General features: G+C 40.6%; 1 protein-coding gene across 2 annotated transcripts in view; it reads right to left on the bottom strand.

Annotated features, from left to right (window-relative positions):
* The window catches only part of LOC116384761 (RCC1 domain-containing protein RUG3, mitochondrial-like), a 281677-nt gene that overhangs the window by 158245 nt on the left and 105955 nt on the right, over positions 1–17477 (bottom strand). The gene's annotated exons all lie outside the window — the stretch shown is intronic.

The following is a 17477-nucleotide window of genomic DNA, read 5'->3' as shown; positions in this document are numbered from 1 at the left end:
CCCCCCCCCCCCACACACACACACACACACACACACACACACACACACACATCATCATGGCAGTGGCATATATTATATTTATCTGGATGCAAAGTCAATGTGAAATGCATGGTGGGTAAAGATGATGTGAAGGGTTGAGGCTGCAAGCTGGATGGAGGAGCCCCATATGGCTCTCTCCGTCCGTGTCATTACCTTGTTACAACTCTGACTACCATTCAGGGAGAGAAAGAGAGAGAAAGAGAGAGAAAGAGAAAGACGGAGAGAGAGAGAGAGAGAGAGAGAGAGAGAGAGAGAGAGAGAGAGAGGATCGCCCAAGACTAAGCTACAACTGAAATTGTCTGGGGTCAACAGTGCCATAATTACTTTAAAATGTCAGCCTGCAATAAAATACAACAGTTCATCTGGCAGAAAGCAAATTAGCTTTGACCATGCTGTAATTACCCTTTCCTGCAGAACCATTAGAAGAGATCAAATCTTCACATTCTCTGTTTGAGGAAAGGCCATCAGAGTACACTCCACCTGACAAGGATGCACATTTGCCATTGGCAGGGGTAATTAATTGTCCTTATAATAGAAATTTTATATTGGACTTCGAAATGGAAAAAAAGTGTAATAACCTGCCAGTTTTATCTTAACCATTTGCTGACACCCTTTGCCTCTTGCTCTCTCTCATCATATCTTCTTCCTTTTATTTGACTTTAGCAGCTGACTGATTTGTATTCTCAAATCCTCTAACAGAGAATTTCTTGCTCCAGCATCTTTCACTAATGGTAACGTATCTTATGTAAAGACACTGATCTTCAGCAAGAGGTGCATTCTAAAAACTAAAACAGGATGGAATGAAGCGGAATAGTTTTTGCGTAAAATGCTAATGAAAGACAGGGTATTTTAATCATGATGTGCAAATAGCAGTGCCTGCACTATATACACACATTTTGCTTGCATACCATAAATACTCCTAAAACAAATTTACAACCTTCTTTATGAAGTGAAGATGAAAATCCTCCATATTTTAAATGAGCTACATCATGTACTCCTTCCAAAAGGGTTGGGTAAACATTTCTATTTTTGATATCGTCAAAATGGCTCAACTCTGACAGAACTTTGAAATAGAACCTTTGAGCTTTTTGCAAACAATACAGTTTAAGTCATGTGAATAAACGTTTGTAAAAGAGTGTAAGTATTATATTTAAAATATCTAAACATCTAAAAGAAATCTATTTATTAGCAATGTCTCCTCTATTTTAACAATGGCTCCATTCATAAAGTCTGTGTGTCTGTGCTTGGTGCCACAATATCGTCCAAAAGTTTACTGGTAAATTTACTGAAAAAATATATATGTAATCTTTTCAAAAGTGCACAACATGCTTTTATCTAACAAAATAGTCTGCTTTACCCATATTTGAGGCACAAGCCTACATCATAGTGTATTTCTTTGCAGTTATGCGCACAAGCCCTGATTGTACTCCTTATGCACAGGATACTTATAAAATGTTGAAAACCTGATCATCTTCATTATTAATTACAAATTGATACAGCAAGCTCAAATTAACTAATGTGTTGCTCACCCCTAAAATGTTCATAGGTCAACTTGATTAACATTTGAACAATTCATAGAATGTAAAATCCCTGCTCTATGCCCTTAGAGGTTGTGCTGCTCTTCAGACCCAATCGGACCAAGTTGTTTGACCTATCAAAGCAACCCACACACCGCCCTACTTACCCAGTGTAGCCCTTCCGTAGCCTCTCCCTAGTGGGGCTACAAACTTACATTTCTCAGACACAACTAACACACCATTAGAGTATGGCTATTGAAGGAACAGCAGGCAGTGGGAGATCTCCAAACTTTATAGAACTTTTGAATTGCTGAACATTGAACAATTGCTTGTCATCCCTAACGCTACACAACCTAACTAACATACCAGCAATGGCGTGCACAATTGTTGTGGTGCATATGACTACAAATAATGCATCAGAATTAAGGAAGCGCATAGAAACGATTACAGATTTTGTCACCAAATAATTAACATATCACACTGCTAGGTATGGCAAAAAAAAAAAAACAGTTTATGAAGGTGGGCTTTTAGCTTGTTATCTCACATGCTGAATTATCATAAAGAACCTACGCAACATAAGCAATATTTGTCTACTATACTGTACCTGAACCGATACTACATTTACTGACATGCTAGTGAATTAAAGGCGGAAAAGAGATTAAATGTGACCTGTTTTACAACAATAAATGGAAGCAATGTGCCGCCAAGCTCCATGTTATGGTGATCAATGCCATTGTGATCGATTTCTGTAAGCCCCTGTGTGTTCCAGGAGGCACAGGTACTGGTTTTGTGGAAGATTATTATCATGTTAAACTCCATTCCTTTTTTGAGCCCCCCCCCCCCCATTTTACGCTTTTAGCAATTACTGTCTAAGACAGAGGGAGATGTTTCCTATGCAGCCAAGCTAACTGAATAGGGATTAGGTGTGGAATAGCTGGGCGTGGACGGAAGCCCAAAGTAGTCAATTGGGACTGTATCTCAGGTAGCTGAGCAAGATGCTGTACTATCGCTGCTGTGCTGCTACTGCTGCTGAATCAAAATTTTAGCTCGAGAGCATTGTAACCTTATCAAATTAGCTTTGGGCCCAGTCTGTCAGCCAGTGCTGCTGGGTTGGCAGCCACCACCATGATTAGTCATATTGAATTATACATTCAGAACATGCACGACACCTTCCACATCAACACAATACATAGAGAGACTCACACACACACATACGAAGCAAGAGACGTACTGTAGTCAGAAATACATACAAAATCTCACACAGTGATGGAAACAAGCACATATATATGAATGCACACGCAAGCGCGCACACACACACACACACACACACACACATGCACACGGACAAAAAACACACTTAGGTTTCTGTTTTGGAACAGGGTGATGCGGATGTGCGTAAACAGGATTAGGAGAGACGGTTCCACTGTCACACAGACCTCCAGATTGTAATTCTCATGCCTCTCTGACAGCTTGGCACAGCACTAAGTCACCTAACGTTTGCCTTGACATGAAATCCAGACCTGGGCACAGATGAGGTTATCAGTGGGGGGAGAGGAGTGGGAGGAAACGCGTCTAGTCCTATTGGGAGAATTGTTTGGGACTAATGCCTGGGCTTGGTTGACCGTGGGGACTGAGGGGGCAGAAAGAGAATGGTGCTGGGTACGGAAAATATCCAGCATAACTGCCTTTGGCGTAGATACTCCGACGCCTGAGATTTAGATTGTGTTCTCCTCATACATGTGTGAAACCTATCTAAAAGTAGCTGAAAGATTACAATCCTCTTCATTAAATTTATCTCTTGCGACATTAACTGTTAATACGCATCCAAGCAGTGTGTATGGGACTTCCAGGGCAGCTTAGATGACTGCAACCTGTAATTACTGTTCCAGCACTTGATTAGAATAATCTGATTGCAATTATTCAGTGACTTTAAAATACAAGCCTCGAGCTACAGAACAATAATTCAAGGGCAGTCATTGGGAGCGTGTTTCTTTTTTGGCTGTAAAATGACGTTTTAATCGACACAGAGTGAAAGAGGTTCCCTGCTAAGGAGCCAGTTCCCTCAATTAAAGCCCATTTATGAAGTGAGGGGGAAGACGTTGTGCTGCGATGTGGAGTTAATCACCAGGCAGACACTTACAGAGTTCTCATGGATCAGGGAAATAACCCCTCCAACGGGTAAACAGGCAGAAACACAGCACTACGGCAAAGCCACCAGTAACACACACACACACACACACACACACATATACCGACATTCATGCTACCAGTTACTGTATTATGATGTTTCTTTCCTTATCAAATTATCTGAAATAATCTAAAAATGAGGCTTAAAATTCCAAGCCAATAGGAAAATGTTTTGTTAATATGATCGCTTGATTAAGACACAAACTCAAAAATCTAAATTCTAAATCAAAATGCACTTGCAGTCAGTCAGAACATGAGAAAGACATGTCAATTATCTCCCATATATGTTCTGCAGCAACAAAGCTAGATAATTGATGGCATTTAACAGTCAACTCTAACGTATCTCATCACTTGAAGGAGTCTGTGGTGGATTCATTAAAAAAGTAATACAACAAGAGGGAGAAGCATTGCCCAGCTGGCACTGATTCCATGTCAAAGTGAGGACAAAGATGGTGACTGTAATCTTTTTCTGGGCCTCAAATTTGCAGGACTTTTATTTCCTGGTTCTGATTTACCTGAGGAGACATGGTTTTTGTCCCTGCCTGCCTTACAAGCAGACCCAAACTGGGTGATTAAAAAAGCAGATTTTTTCAACACACAGACGCACACAAACACACATACAGACTTTTTCTAGTCCTTTAGCAGATGCACACCCTATGAGTACAATGTGTGCACACACACAGTACATGTGCACATAATGATGTGGATGAAGGGCCAGTGCGCGCTTGCACTTATGGCGACTTAGAATAAAATCTAAATTGATGTCCATTGTATTTATGACAGCTTAATTGTAACCATCCTTGATTATTCTGTCTCATAATGGACTGTATAGTACTAACAAAAACGTGCCACCAAGATCGCATTAATCAGTATTACTTTGCCTTAACCTCAGTAAGTGGCACAATAAGAGACGTGCCCTCTCTAATCATCTTCATTGTGTTATATCACCTCCGCTCTAACTATATCACAGAGAGTTCAAAGACCTCACACTACATGTTATTGCTGAAACCATCTTTAATCAGCGGCATTGGTCTTTGTTAGATCATGGAGGTCTACGTTGTAATGAAAACGCCAGCTAACTCTGATAGCAGCCTAATTGGGAGATAATGAGCCAATAACATCAATGGCTAATGACACACTGCGTCTAAGTCACACCCCCCTCAGGCCACACAGAGGCTCATTCACCACTGATGGAGTGCATCGCTGGGAAGTCTGACAGAGCTAGACCATGCTCTGTAAAAACAGGCTGTCTTGATGGCTTCATTAGGCTAATGAAAGGAGGTGCCTGGCGCTTAAAGATGGTTATAGTGGACTCTACCTAAAAGAAACAAATACAGACATCTAGGGGTCCAGGATCACAAAACTCACTCTTCATATATTACGGTTTTGAGTCACAGATCGGTTCAGCATGGAAAACAAAACAGCTCCCGGTCACATTTCTTTTAACGTCGATACCAATTGCTGATTGTCGATAAATCCTCTCAGCCAATACAGATCGTTTTTGCAGTTCTTGTCATAGCAGCTGGTATACAAGGCTCCTATGTATTGCCTCTAAACAAAAAAGACTGGGCCAAAAATGTTGGGCTGTTGCTATACTATGTTGATGTGAATATTATGTGTAGTTTTTGTTTGTTTTTGTGTTTTTGTGTGTCAGAGTCTACATGGGGGTTGCTTAAGCACTGGATGACTGTGTGGGCGTGGGCACCAGTAAGTGGGTTGAAGGGGGCTGAACTTTTGTCAGGTCTCAACAATGAACTAGCTAACAGTAAACAAGCCTGATGATGCATAATCACATTAAGAGAGGCACCAAGCATGGAGGAACGACCCTGCTAATCCACACTGTGCTAGCTCTGTAACCTGCACATAATCCTTGAGAGAAGGAGCGGGTTGAGAGGAAGAGAGTGCAGAGAAGAGGAGAGTAGGACCAATAGAGGCTTTTGGAATTGAATTACTGTACGTACAAGCTTTAGGCCAATTAACCAGGTGTCTCGATGCTCTACCTTGTTGTAGCCTGCATTTATATGACAGTATGATGGTGTTTTGCATCTCCAGTATGGGGCTCAATGATGTAGGCAGTTTAATGAAGCAGAGAAGCATTTGACATGCCAGTGAGAAAACACCTTAGTGGTGCTGGGAAAGGTCTGAGCAAAAACATCCGAAGGTGGCAGCAACTATCGTTTACGTGCACATTATGCTCAAAACACCCTGAAATATATTATTAAACAGAACAATCTTGATGGCACGAAACAATGAATGCTGGAAATCAACTGGTGTCTGATTCTCTTGATATTTTTATTTATTTATCGAGGCAAAAGAAAGGGAGGTTAAAGGCCAAAAAAGGAACTACGCTGATGAACTCAAGTCTTCCACAACTGAAAAACTTTGTACACTTTTGTTCAGAGCAAAAGATCAGAGCTTCAAGGTGAACTAGAATCCCTAAAATAAGCATTACCTTTGCACAATCTCACCTATTCATAAGTATACTTTGACCTATGATTGATTTTATTATTTATTATATGTTGAACTTGTATTTATATTTAATTGCCTTAGTTGCATATTGTTCATGCTGATCTGCCCAGAGACTACAGATGGAAATTAGCAAGTAGATAAATTTGGTCGAATGCATATATTCTCCTTAAGTGAGAATAATGTTTTTGAATATGGTCCCTGACAAATAAACTAAACTAAACTAAACTAAACTCTGACTCCAGCTGCCTGCTGCATTATGGATATAAAACACATAGAACAGGCACACGAGCAAGAGGACCTGCATGCCTATTTGACAAGATTGTATATTCAGTTCTGTGAACAGAGGTGAAACAAGGTGTTAAGAAACATCATCACTGTCATTTCATGTGTATTACCCACTGAACTTGACTCCAAGCTTCTTTTATATTTACTTTCTGCTGACTTGGGTACATCATCAGGGAACTTTTCAATGAAAAGAAGCTCAGCTGAAATCACAACCTCAATGCCAGGCAACATAAAATGGCCTATGGGTTACCTAAAATGGCAATTTGATTAAAAAATGACAACAGTAGGTTTCCATAAAAATCTTCTTGAACAAAAAACAAAAGGAGATGTTAAATCAGGATAGATGGCTTTGTGTTACGGTGTGGCATGTTGTTGAACTTGCACTGATATCATACGCCGCACTATCTGCGCTTTACTTTCAAAACTTTGCTGAGCAAACTTTTTCTGCCAACTTCTGTACAGCTGAGGGAAATTCATCATTGTCAGCCGGTGGATCAAAAATGGAGAGGGGCTGAAAATGACAGATACAGCAAAAGTAAAGAAGGGGAAGGTGGGTGGAGATGATGTGGGGAGTGAGGAGGATACAGATAAATTGGAGCCAGACAATGAGCAATGGTAAGGAGAGTTATCATGCATGTTTGAGTGTGAGTGGGTAGGTGTAGTAGGCGTGTGTGTGTGTGTATATTAGAGAGAGAGAGAGAGAGAGAGAGAGAGAGAGAGAGAGAGAGAGAGAGAAAGAGAGAGAGAGAGAGAGAAAGAGGTCCTTGACAGACCCTGGGAGTCGGGGACCAGCTGGACTTTGATTACTGCCTGCTGATTCTGCCTGCCCTCCTGATCCTTCGGTCCCTTACCTCCTTTTCCACAAAACCTTCCTTCTCCTCCCCACCCTGACGCACTTCTTCTATTCTTCTAACTTTATTGCATCCTCAAGTTTACTAATCTTCTGCATCTGCATCTTTGAGCTGATTGATATTTCCCTTCTAAAACATCCATCTACAATTACAGGAACATAACTTACATTTCTGGACCCATCATCTCATGTACACGCTGATGTTTCCATTGCAGCTTAAGTGGCGTTTGAGGAAAATAGCTGTCTCAAATGTCAATACCCAATGATATATTTTAGTATCAGTTCCTCAAAACCTGGTTCCTGACTTTCCATTGTGAAATGAAATATCATCATTATTACTTTGAAAATGTTTGATCCTTTCTGGTTCATTTTTCATCCACATCTCTAAACCCTCCCCTTTGTTTATCCAACAGAAGAACGTACCTATAGCTGGTTTCTCCTCCAGGTCTAGCACAGATTTAGTAAGTGAACACTGAAACCATGGCTGAACTGGATGTACACCCTGGGGAGGTGAAGAACTGCCACTGGTCTCTGGCCCACAGTTTAGCCTGCATAGACTCATACAGGTGCAACCAAATACACACACAAAGCAACTTACCACACAATCTCATCCAGCTAACACAGCTGAATTGGACCTCTTTGTGGCAGCTGCTAATGTGTTACAACAGTCCTCTGGCCCCAATTTGCTGTGCCCGAACACAGTGTCTAGTAGCTCATGTAGTATTTCCATACAGTGACATTTGTTTATACAACCATCCACATTCAAAACAATAATCAACACAAAAGTGATGCACAGTAATATGCTGCTTGACTGTGGGCTTGATGGGTCTCAGCTGCAGTGGATTCTTGTTTTTGTCTGAGTGAGTTTAATAGATACAACCGATGTGATCAAATAAATGACATAATGAATGGTGACAGATAACTAGTGTGTTTACAAACTAGTCTTGTCCTCCCACGGTAAGCAGGGGGAATCAAGTCTTAACTGTTTTTGTGAAGTTTGTCTCACAGGCAATGCAGAATACAATTTATCTTCCAGTGGTTTCTATTCATCTACCCTAACTATCCGACCCTGACTGAAAAACATATGCTGTACACTAAGGGGGAAACAATCTGTATGTAAAGAAAGGGGAGTAGCAGGTCAGTGACAGTAATGTAATGTTGCACAGCACTTTAGCTAGCACCAGATTATTTATTGTTTCTGAACTAAGATGTAAATTCAGAAATCACACAATATAAAAATCCAATTATATGACACATTGTTTTGTAGCTTCAGGTCCCATTAATTTTGTGTTTCTGCACAAATGAACAGCATCAAACAACAGAGTTGTTTAGACAGAAATGGTCTTTTGGCTTTTGGTACCTTTGTGTTACAATTCAGATCTCAGTAGCTTTAAATACTTAGAAGCATGAAGTGTTCTAACTAACGTTTTGCTTGGAATCCCTAGTTTGCAGAAGTACATGTACCAGTTGAATTATTGAATATTATGTGTTGTGGATCAACATTTAGCTTGTCTTGGTCTTTTTAGGGATGTATAATCCAGCCTGAAGACAACAAGTGTGTCAACCAGCCTTGCTTTCTTAAGCATAATCCATGTCAGGGACAGTGCGGAGGAAGAAAGAGGTATACTCCTCAATGAGTCTGCTTTTGTATACTCAAAATCTAAACAATCGACCAGATCTATGAATAAAATGAATGCTAAAAGCCATGTGTGGGGAAGACATTATTGAACTCAGTGCCAAATGTTTGAATTCCATACACCCTTGTTGTGCACATATATAGCATTGAGTGTGACATTCATGGAGTTATATATATTTAAATTATGTAATTTCATGATGTATAATATACATCACTGCAACATAAAATAAAAAAATAAACCTGAAGCAAGAGTTTTCTATTGTATTTTTATTTTCAACCAGTTGGTGAATGACAGAAAAATAGTAAAAAAATAAATAAAACTGCATGCTTCAATGCTAAAGTTAAAAAACAGAAAGTGAAAAGTGTCAGTTTCAGGGAAATAAGGAGCATGATACGGTGAGAAGAAAGAGAAAAAATAGGAGGAAGAGAAGAAAACAGGGTCTTGAATCAAAGCCAATCACTTCAAGGGCCTGAACTTGACCACTGAATTATTTGAAAAATGTTCTCATACACACTGGGAGGAGAAAAGAGTGCTGGTTAAAAAAGAAAGAGAGAAAGAAGGGGAGGTAAAGAAACAGACTGAGTAAGGAGAAATAAAATTGATGAAGCAATGAATGTGAAGTCATGAAAAAAGAAACTGGAGGGTGGAGTTTTATCCTCCACACCCAACTGACCTGTTTCCAAATAATTACCAAGGAAAATTAAGTCCCCGAGAACAAGAACAGTTTTCACACTCTAGCACACAAAGAGAAGGACCGGCTCGGAGATGAGACACTTGGCCGCATTCTACTGCCCCACTTAAATCTTACTTTCAATTCACTAAATGTGCTATTTGACTTGGCAAAGGAGCTGGTATGTCCCATGGAGCAGCAGGGAGTCTTACCAGGACTTTGCCAAGTTTGCTGCAACCCTGCTGAACAGCCTTCACCTTGGCTAGCTGGTGACCTTAGACGTGGTGGGTGGTTCAACTCGGTGGAGAAAGGAATAAATAGTAAATAACCATAACCTGTGGTTGAAGTTCAGCTCTTAATTTTAAAACTCTCCTTGTGAGCACTTACACAACACAGGAGGAAAAATAGACAAGAAGACAAAAGATATGTTCTTCCATGGATGTAGAGGAAAAACTGCGTGTAACACGCAGAAGTCCAAGCTACAGTAGTTAACAATGACCTGGCCTGGCCTAGAGAGCTGCCGGTATAATGTGACTAACAGGAATGGAAAATATTTTTTTTTTGCCTTGTGAATGATGTAAATTAAGACCAGGAGAACAACTTAGTAGTATATACTGTGCTGTGAAACCAAAATAATGCAAAGTTATTGGAGAAGTGGAAAAATCCAATAAAACCTCTCAGTGATTGGCCTCAGACAGAAAGCCTATTATTTCACTTTTCTAAGACAATAAATCAGCGGCTATTATGGGGACTTGTCAACTGAAATGAATTTCGAAACTCAAAAGCTATATATTCAACACAAGCAATTAAAGTTGGATACAGCTGATCCCACATTTGGCTTTAAGATATCCAAACCATAAACTGCTTCATCTAAATAAAGAATGGCTTTACATTTTTGAGATATGTGCCAATCCCAAATAATTTATTACTTTCCATTTTGTACAGTGCAGCTTACAAAATGATTACAAAATGTCATCATCTTTCCATTAAATAAAAAATAATGTGATTGCGTGTTGTTTCATTTACAGTGTAGTTCAGGATGAGGTCAGGAGTACATAAAAACACTCAGTGTAAGCTCTGAACAATTAAACTTGCCACTGTGTTTGAGAGGTCCAGACTCAGAGGACAACTCATGAAACACCTAAAAAAGAAGCAATCCATGGTTTCCAACATGATAAGCCTGTATGGAGGAGCCCCAGACACTCAGCTCTATGAAACACTCAAAAACAAGTCTCACCATCTTAAACTCACAGGAATTTGAAAGATGAGGCACACCACACCATCCTCCCTGTGGCCCACATTGTGAAAACAAAAGACAAGTGAAGCATGGAGACAGAGAGAGATGTTGTAAGGAGGACAGGAAGAGAGGATGAGAAATTATGCCAGGGACTGAAGATTTATTTTGAGGTTGGATTTAGAAAAATGGTGTCTGGCAGCATGCACAGGGTCAAGGCCTGCAGGCCTGGAGCTCAAGCAGCCATCTTGGCAGTGACTCCTTTAGTAAGAGGGGGGATTGTTTTACAAGGTACATCAGTATGCCAGAACACTCCATTTCCTCTTTCCCACTGTTGCACTAATGCACCTTCCATTTGTTTTCATGCAGACAGTTTATCTTTGATCAGAAATGTATTGCTCTGGCAATGACCAATGTAAACATTCCCATCATTTGGAGCAGAAATCATGACTTCCTGTAGTTATTTTTACGATTAGGATGAGGATACTCAGAAGGGTAATCAAGGCATCAGACAGTGTATGCCGTCCCCCAACAAGGAGAGAGAGCGCTCCTTTTCCTTCCTCCCTGTTCTTGTGAATATATTTGGAATGTAAAGGATCGACCTTGGATTCAGTCATTTTCAATAAACAAGGGAATTCAAATAATCATTGTGATGAATTTCGCTCTCGTTCCCTCTTTTTCTTTGTCTCTCTGTCTCGTTCACACATATCACACACACACACACACATGCACGGTGAACTCCCCCACCACAGGGCCTCCTACATGGGAAGAGTACGAGCCATGAAAGGCATACAGTGTTGATCCAGCTGATAAGCTGACCAACTGGGTCAATTTATCAAGGAAAACCTTTGCTAAAATGTGATCCCTGTGTGTGATGGAAAGCCTTCTGACAACTCTATTCCATCCTCGTCGCTGTGGTTCTTGGCGTGGTCGCCTTGCAGAAACTCTAGCTGTGTTATTACAGATATATTTAGTGGCCTACAACAGGACATTAGTTAAAACAAATATGTAAATCTGGGTCAGAGAGAGACTAGTGGGGGAGAGTATGAATGATGTATGCCAGATAAAACTAGTCTAGGAAGACAGAGAAATGACCTTAACGGTCATCACGCTGCAAAACACAGTTAGATGTGATAAATTAAGAAAACCATTGGCTATATAAATAATAAAATAAAACCCATCTGGAATGGCTTTCTGTTTCTGTTCTGTTCAAGCTGAAACCCAAAACTCATATCAGATCTGAATGTTGTGCAGCGATAATAGCTGAATATTAATTTTGGTGCAAGCGGAAGACAAACATTCCCGTTCTTAATGACATCTCCAGGGAGGAAGTTCATTACACAAGGTTGTTACGCAACAAAACCCTGCCACTCGAGAGGTCAGAGGAGGTTCACACTGCTAACATTAGCGAAAAAAACCCCATTGGCAACAAGGTTAGTGACACTTCCTGCATGCAATTACAAATTTGAAAGAACTGGGATACAAGTAACATCAGGTCTCCAAGTAGACATGTGAGACTTCACTATGGTGGCCTACTTTGTGTCAGGCAGCAACAAGGCAAATTAACACTTTATGTCGGTTCAAGCTGAAAAGAAATATCAGAATGTCAATCTCTCAGGCCAATTATTCAAAATCAATTGATTAATGTCGTACTTTTTGGTTCAATACACACGGGTGATTCCCCATATTAGCCTAATTTGGGTTTAAAGAAGGAAAACAACATGAAAAATATCTGTCGTAAATGATAGTCCAGGCTATTTAAATTGTAGGGGATATAAGCAATCATTGCTGTCATGTTTTATTCTGAAAAACAAAAGTAGCAATTGTTGAGAAAAATGTTCTGTCTGTAGATAATACATTTTTCTGATTTCTTTTGTCTGTTCATTCATACTGTAAATGCACATCTGTCCTCCATTTGTTGTAAACACTGCAACAAACATAAATTCCTTCTTCTGCTATGCTAGAATAAATTATGCAACAATAAAAAAAAACATTACTTTATAACAGCAAGCGTACACATTTTTGTGAACTGGCTTTATGTTAAATCACTACTGTGTGATATCAATTACCAACAGGGTGCATTCAATACATAATGTTCTATACAAATGTTACAGAGCACTCGATCTGAAGAACATTTGAACAAAATCGGTATTTCATTCCACTGGCAGTTAATAAAATAATTTGACTAGCGGTGTATACGGACACTGGATATGCAAATCTGTGTATTGGATTTCATGGAGAACACGTATTAAAAACAGAGTTGGTCTATATGGAAAGAAAAAAATGAGCAAAATAATTCTGATAAGGCTTGTCGAAGCATCTCACACTGTAACAGGCATGTGTACTATATGTCTGTTTTACAGGTGTGTGTGTGTACTGTATCTGTGTGTGCGTGTGTGTGTGTGCGTGTCTCTCTCTCGAAAAAACACTGTAGCTGTAGTTGCACACTGTTCTGTACACTGATTGATGGTTGCTGTCCATGCAGGCCTACATTTTTGAGTGGATTGGAGTCATAGCGCATGAGCAAACGCAAGATGGAAGACTGTGGATCTCTCCACTACAAAGAATAGCAAGACTCTCTGCACCGCATACACAGTCTGCAGAGAAACACAAACTCTCACACACACACACACCACACCCACAGATCCACTTCCCCACCTCCAGTGCTTGAAGATCTACCTGCCAGCTGCTGCCAGTCGCAGGGAAAGATGGGCTTTGTTGGTTTTGTGAAGCCCAACGACAAGACCCCCCTGGAGACTGCAGGTCTCCACTAAAACACAAGCCTCAGCCTTATCCACTCCGCCGCACAGGCAATCTGTTTTCTATATTGCCAGCCTGTATCACTGTACTATGCACTATAGAACAGCAATTGAGCAGGAAATTAAGTTAGGGGATCGGTATTTGGCGGAGGAGAACGAGCTGGTGTGGTCTTCCCTCTCCACATACAAGGATCATTAAATATCACACGACTTTCTTGATAAATTCCCTCTTCTCCTCTCTCTGCTGCTCCCATCAACTCATTCCCCTCTTCATACTCTCTTCTCTGTCTTTCCGTCTCTTTTCTTTCCTCCTCAATTCCGCTCTCATCATCTGCCCGTTTCTGTCTTGTCTTGTAGTGTATGAAACAAAACATCCTAATGGATGTTTGAACAGCTTGAGACGTGTCGGCCTGGGAACTATCTCCCTGTGACAGGGAGCTCTGGCAGGGAATTGAGACCTTTACGAAAGGAAATAGGGGACATATTTCTTTCTGTTCTTCTTTGTATATTTATTTCCGTCTCACTCAGCCCCCCCGTCTATCTATTTTCTCTCATTATTTCTCTGCACATACAAACAGAACTACGTTTTTATATTTTTGATTAGCAAATGTGTAGTATATATTTTTTGACTCCTCTTCTTCCCCTCTGTCCACTTCTGCCTGTCTCATATACTTGTAACTGTTTTCATTGAGCGACTGTGTGTGCAAGTGTAAGACGTTAGTGAGGCGAGGGAGAGGAGGGACAGCGAGCTAGGTCAGGACGTCACTATTCAAAACCGTTATACTTAACTTTCATTGGAGCGGTGGCAGTTCTGGTGAGACGAATCAGCGAGTGCACGTACACACAACCACGCACACCAGTTCTTTTATTACTCCGATGTGAATTATCGGTTTTATTTTCTGGCACAAAAAAATGACTTTTTGTTTCTTTTATTAACTTCTTAATCATAAACCTCATTATCAAACTAATAATTAACTTTTAGGTTAATTTTGGGTATTCAAATGCCCTAGATCTCAACGTATTAATGAAATGTATATTCATAGAAGACATTCATTCCAATGCTTCCTATTCAAACTTTGCATGTTCAAGTGGACTTGAGTGGACCGCAGCACATTTTGTGCTGGATACATTGATACGATTTTAAAACATTTTAATGCTAAAATTTAAATTTTAAATGAACTAAAATATCTATATTTGATGAATATTTAATGAGACTTACAACTGAACCATGCTTGTCCTTGTGTAAAGATGTGGATCATGTGGAAACAGTTATTCCCTATAATTGACTGACATTTTGAGTTTCTTACAGAAACCTGAAAGCAAGACACTGGCTTCCCTGCATCCATTCAGAAAGACAGCAGCAGATATTAGAAACACACTCACGGGGACAAAGAGCTCTTACTGCTACAATCTTAGGTCAATCAGTAGTGTTGACAGCTAAATTAACAAGTGCTACAAGCCCCATTACATTTGGCTCCTGCTTGTGTTACAATGGATAGATACACCAATACACTGTCAGACAGATAATCACAAACAAATCAATATCTATAAATAAGCGAATGAAAAGGAAAAATATTGCTCTAGAGGTGAATTTATGACCACCATTGGCCACCTGGAACACACACACACACACACACACACACACACACACACGACAGAGCACTCAAGGCCTGTGCAGTGGTCAAGTTAGTGGGAGGCAGTCAGAGAGATAAGGCGCCAACCAGGTCTAAATCCCTCCTGAAGCAGTCTTGATGGACAGACAGGCCACCATTAACAATGCGGTGGCTTGTGAGAGCAGCTGCTGATGGAAAGATACCCTGGCATTTGCTGTGTTAAGAAGTGGCCCTTAAAGATTTCACACTTCCAATTTCTTTGAATTATCTGCCATCTCCAGCCTGTCACTCAGCCTGACAATCTCAGATTCTTGCTCACTCAGGCACCAGGCTAGTTATTGACAAAGCAATCCGCTGTGATACAGCAAAGTCTGATAAGAACATTAGTCAAACAACACAACGTACAAATCCAGACCGCAACCTAGCACATGGGTGGATGCTCACGCTCTTCGTTTACCCTTAAAAGTCTAATAAAACACACTGCGATTCACGTAATATATTGAACTCACATGTGCCTGTGTCTTTGTGCAATACCCCACATCAATGATTTGGTGTGACATGAAACTTTGTGCCAACATAGCAGAGTAAAACTCTGCCATGTATCATTATTTGCTAGATTGCAGCGTACAGAGCACAATAGATTTGTTAAATTCCACCTAAGGCAGTGATGACAGCCAATGCCGGCATGACACTGAACAGACTGCTTATCAGATCTTTAATGGTTTGATTCGCTTGCTGTTCCAGACAGGCCATGATAGAAATATCACAACATCCCCATTACCCTCAGCATTCAGAACATAGTGCACAGCCTGTGCTTTCTATGAATTATTAAAAGCAGACAGATTACGCTGCAAGGCTGGAAGTCCAGAGGCATGCTACAGATGCTGCTGAGCAAAACGGTAACATCAGAAGTGTGTTTTTGTTCTTTTTTAAAGAGAGGGGGCTTTTTTAAGAGGCCTGCATGAGATTAGGAGGGTGGCTATTCCGTGTAAAAAGGAAATAGTAGGTGTGGTTTGGACGCGTGTGTGTGTGTGTGTGTGTGTGTTTGTTGGATGATGAGGGTGAAGGGCATAGTGTCAGGGCTTGTCTGACATGTGGCCTGGTGGGTTGGCTGGATGGTTGGTTTACTGTCTAGATGGCTGGGTGGGTGCAGCCCAGCACAAGCCAGGCAACTCTCTCTTTCTCTTGCTCTCTCTCTCTCTCTGTCTCTTTCTCTCCCCCGGAGTGACGGGCTGAGACATTAAGACAGGCGTTTTAATTAACTGTGCCACTCTTCCACCTGCTGCCCTCAATATGCTCTGGCCCAGGCAAGCTGTCTCTCATACCACTGACTCTCTTGCTCTCCTTTTGCTCTATCTTTCCCATCATTTTCCTACACTTTCTTCTGTTCTTTCTTTCCTTTTCTTTACAATTTTAAAATCTCACCCTCAATCACTCCGACTTGCTCTCCCTAACCTCTCTTTTCTCTCTCTTGTGCATCCCTCCTCAGTTTGACCCCAATAAATGAAAACTCTTACCAATAGATAAGGCAATTCCATGAGGCTCATATGACAGAATTAGCCAATTTCTTTTTTTGAACTTGCAGAGATTTAATTTCTACATGTGTCCTGTTCTACTGACCCTCTTACTACCCCCCCGCCCACACATACAGTGCAAGCACTCTCACGCTTTTCAAATCTATCTGGTAATTCAGTTCTGCCCAGCACTCATCAGGCTATTCATTACGGCCTGATTGGAGATGGATATTTCTGTTCCCTCATGACAGAATGGAGCTAGGGATCAAACTGGGGACATTGCAGGATTTAGAAGAGCCAATGTAACACACAGCTGCTTGTGTGCGTGTGTCTGCACACTTGGACATGTGTGTGAATGTGTGCTCATAAATGTTTGTATTAATATGTGTAAATGTATACCGGGCTGTTTAAGACTTTCCATTTAGTGCTGTGACTCCCATAGTTTAATCATTTAGATCATAAATTGAGAATTAATTCAAACAGAACGGAGCAACAAATGATCCACTTTTAGCACTCTACTTAAATTGTATTACACTTTTAATGGGGTTAATAATAGACGGCATTGGCAACACAGGAAAACGACTCTACAAAGTGTTGTATTAAAAGGATTAATGTCCTCCCTTCAAAAGTAAAGCCAGGTCTTGAAGATACAGCTAAAATTAACAAATTGCCAAGCACTGGCTCCAAGATGGGGCCTCAGTCA

The sequence above is a fragment of the Anarrhichthys ocellatus genome, unplaced genomic scaffold (assembly GCF_004355925.1).
Source record: "Anarrhichthys ocellatus isolate YVR2014 unplaced genomic scaffold, GSC_Weel_1.0 scaffold9, whole genome shotgun sequence".
In the NCBI taxonomy this organism is placed as follows: domain Eukaryota; kingdom Metazoa; phylum Chordata; class Actinopteri; order Perciformes; family Anarhichadidae; genus Anarrhichthys; species Anarrhichthys ocellatus.
Note: the sequence above shows the minus strand (reverse complement) of the source record. Positions and strands in the feature narration are given on the sequence as shown.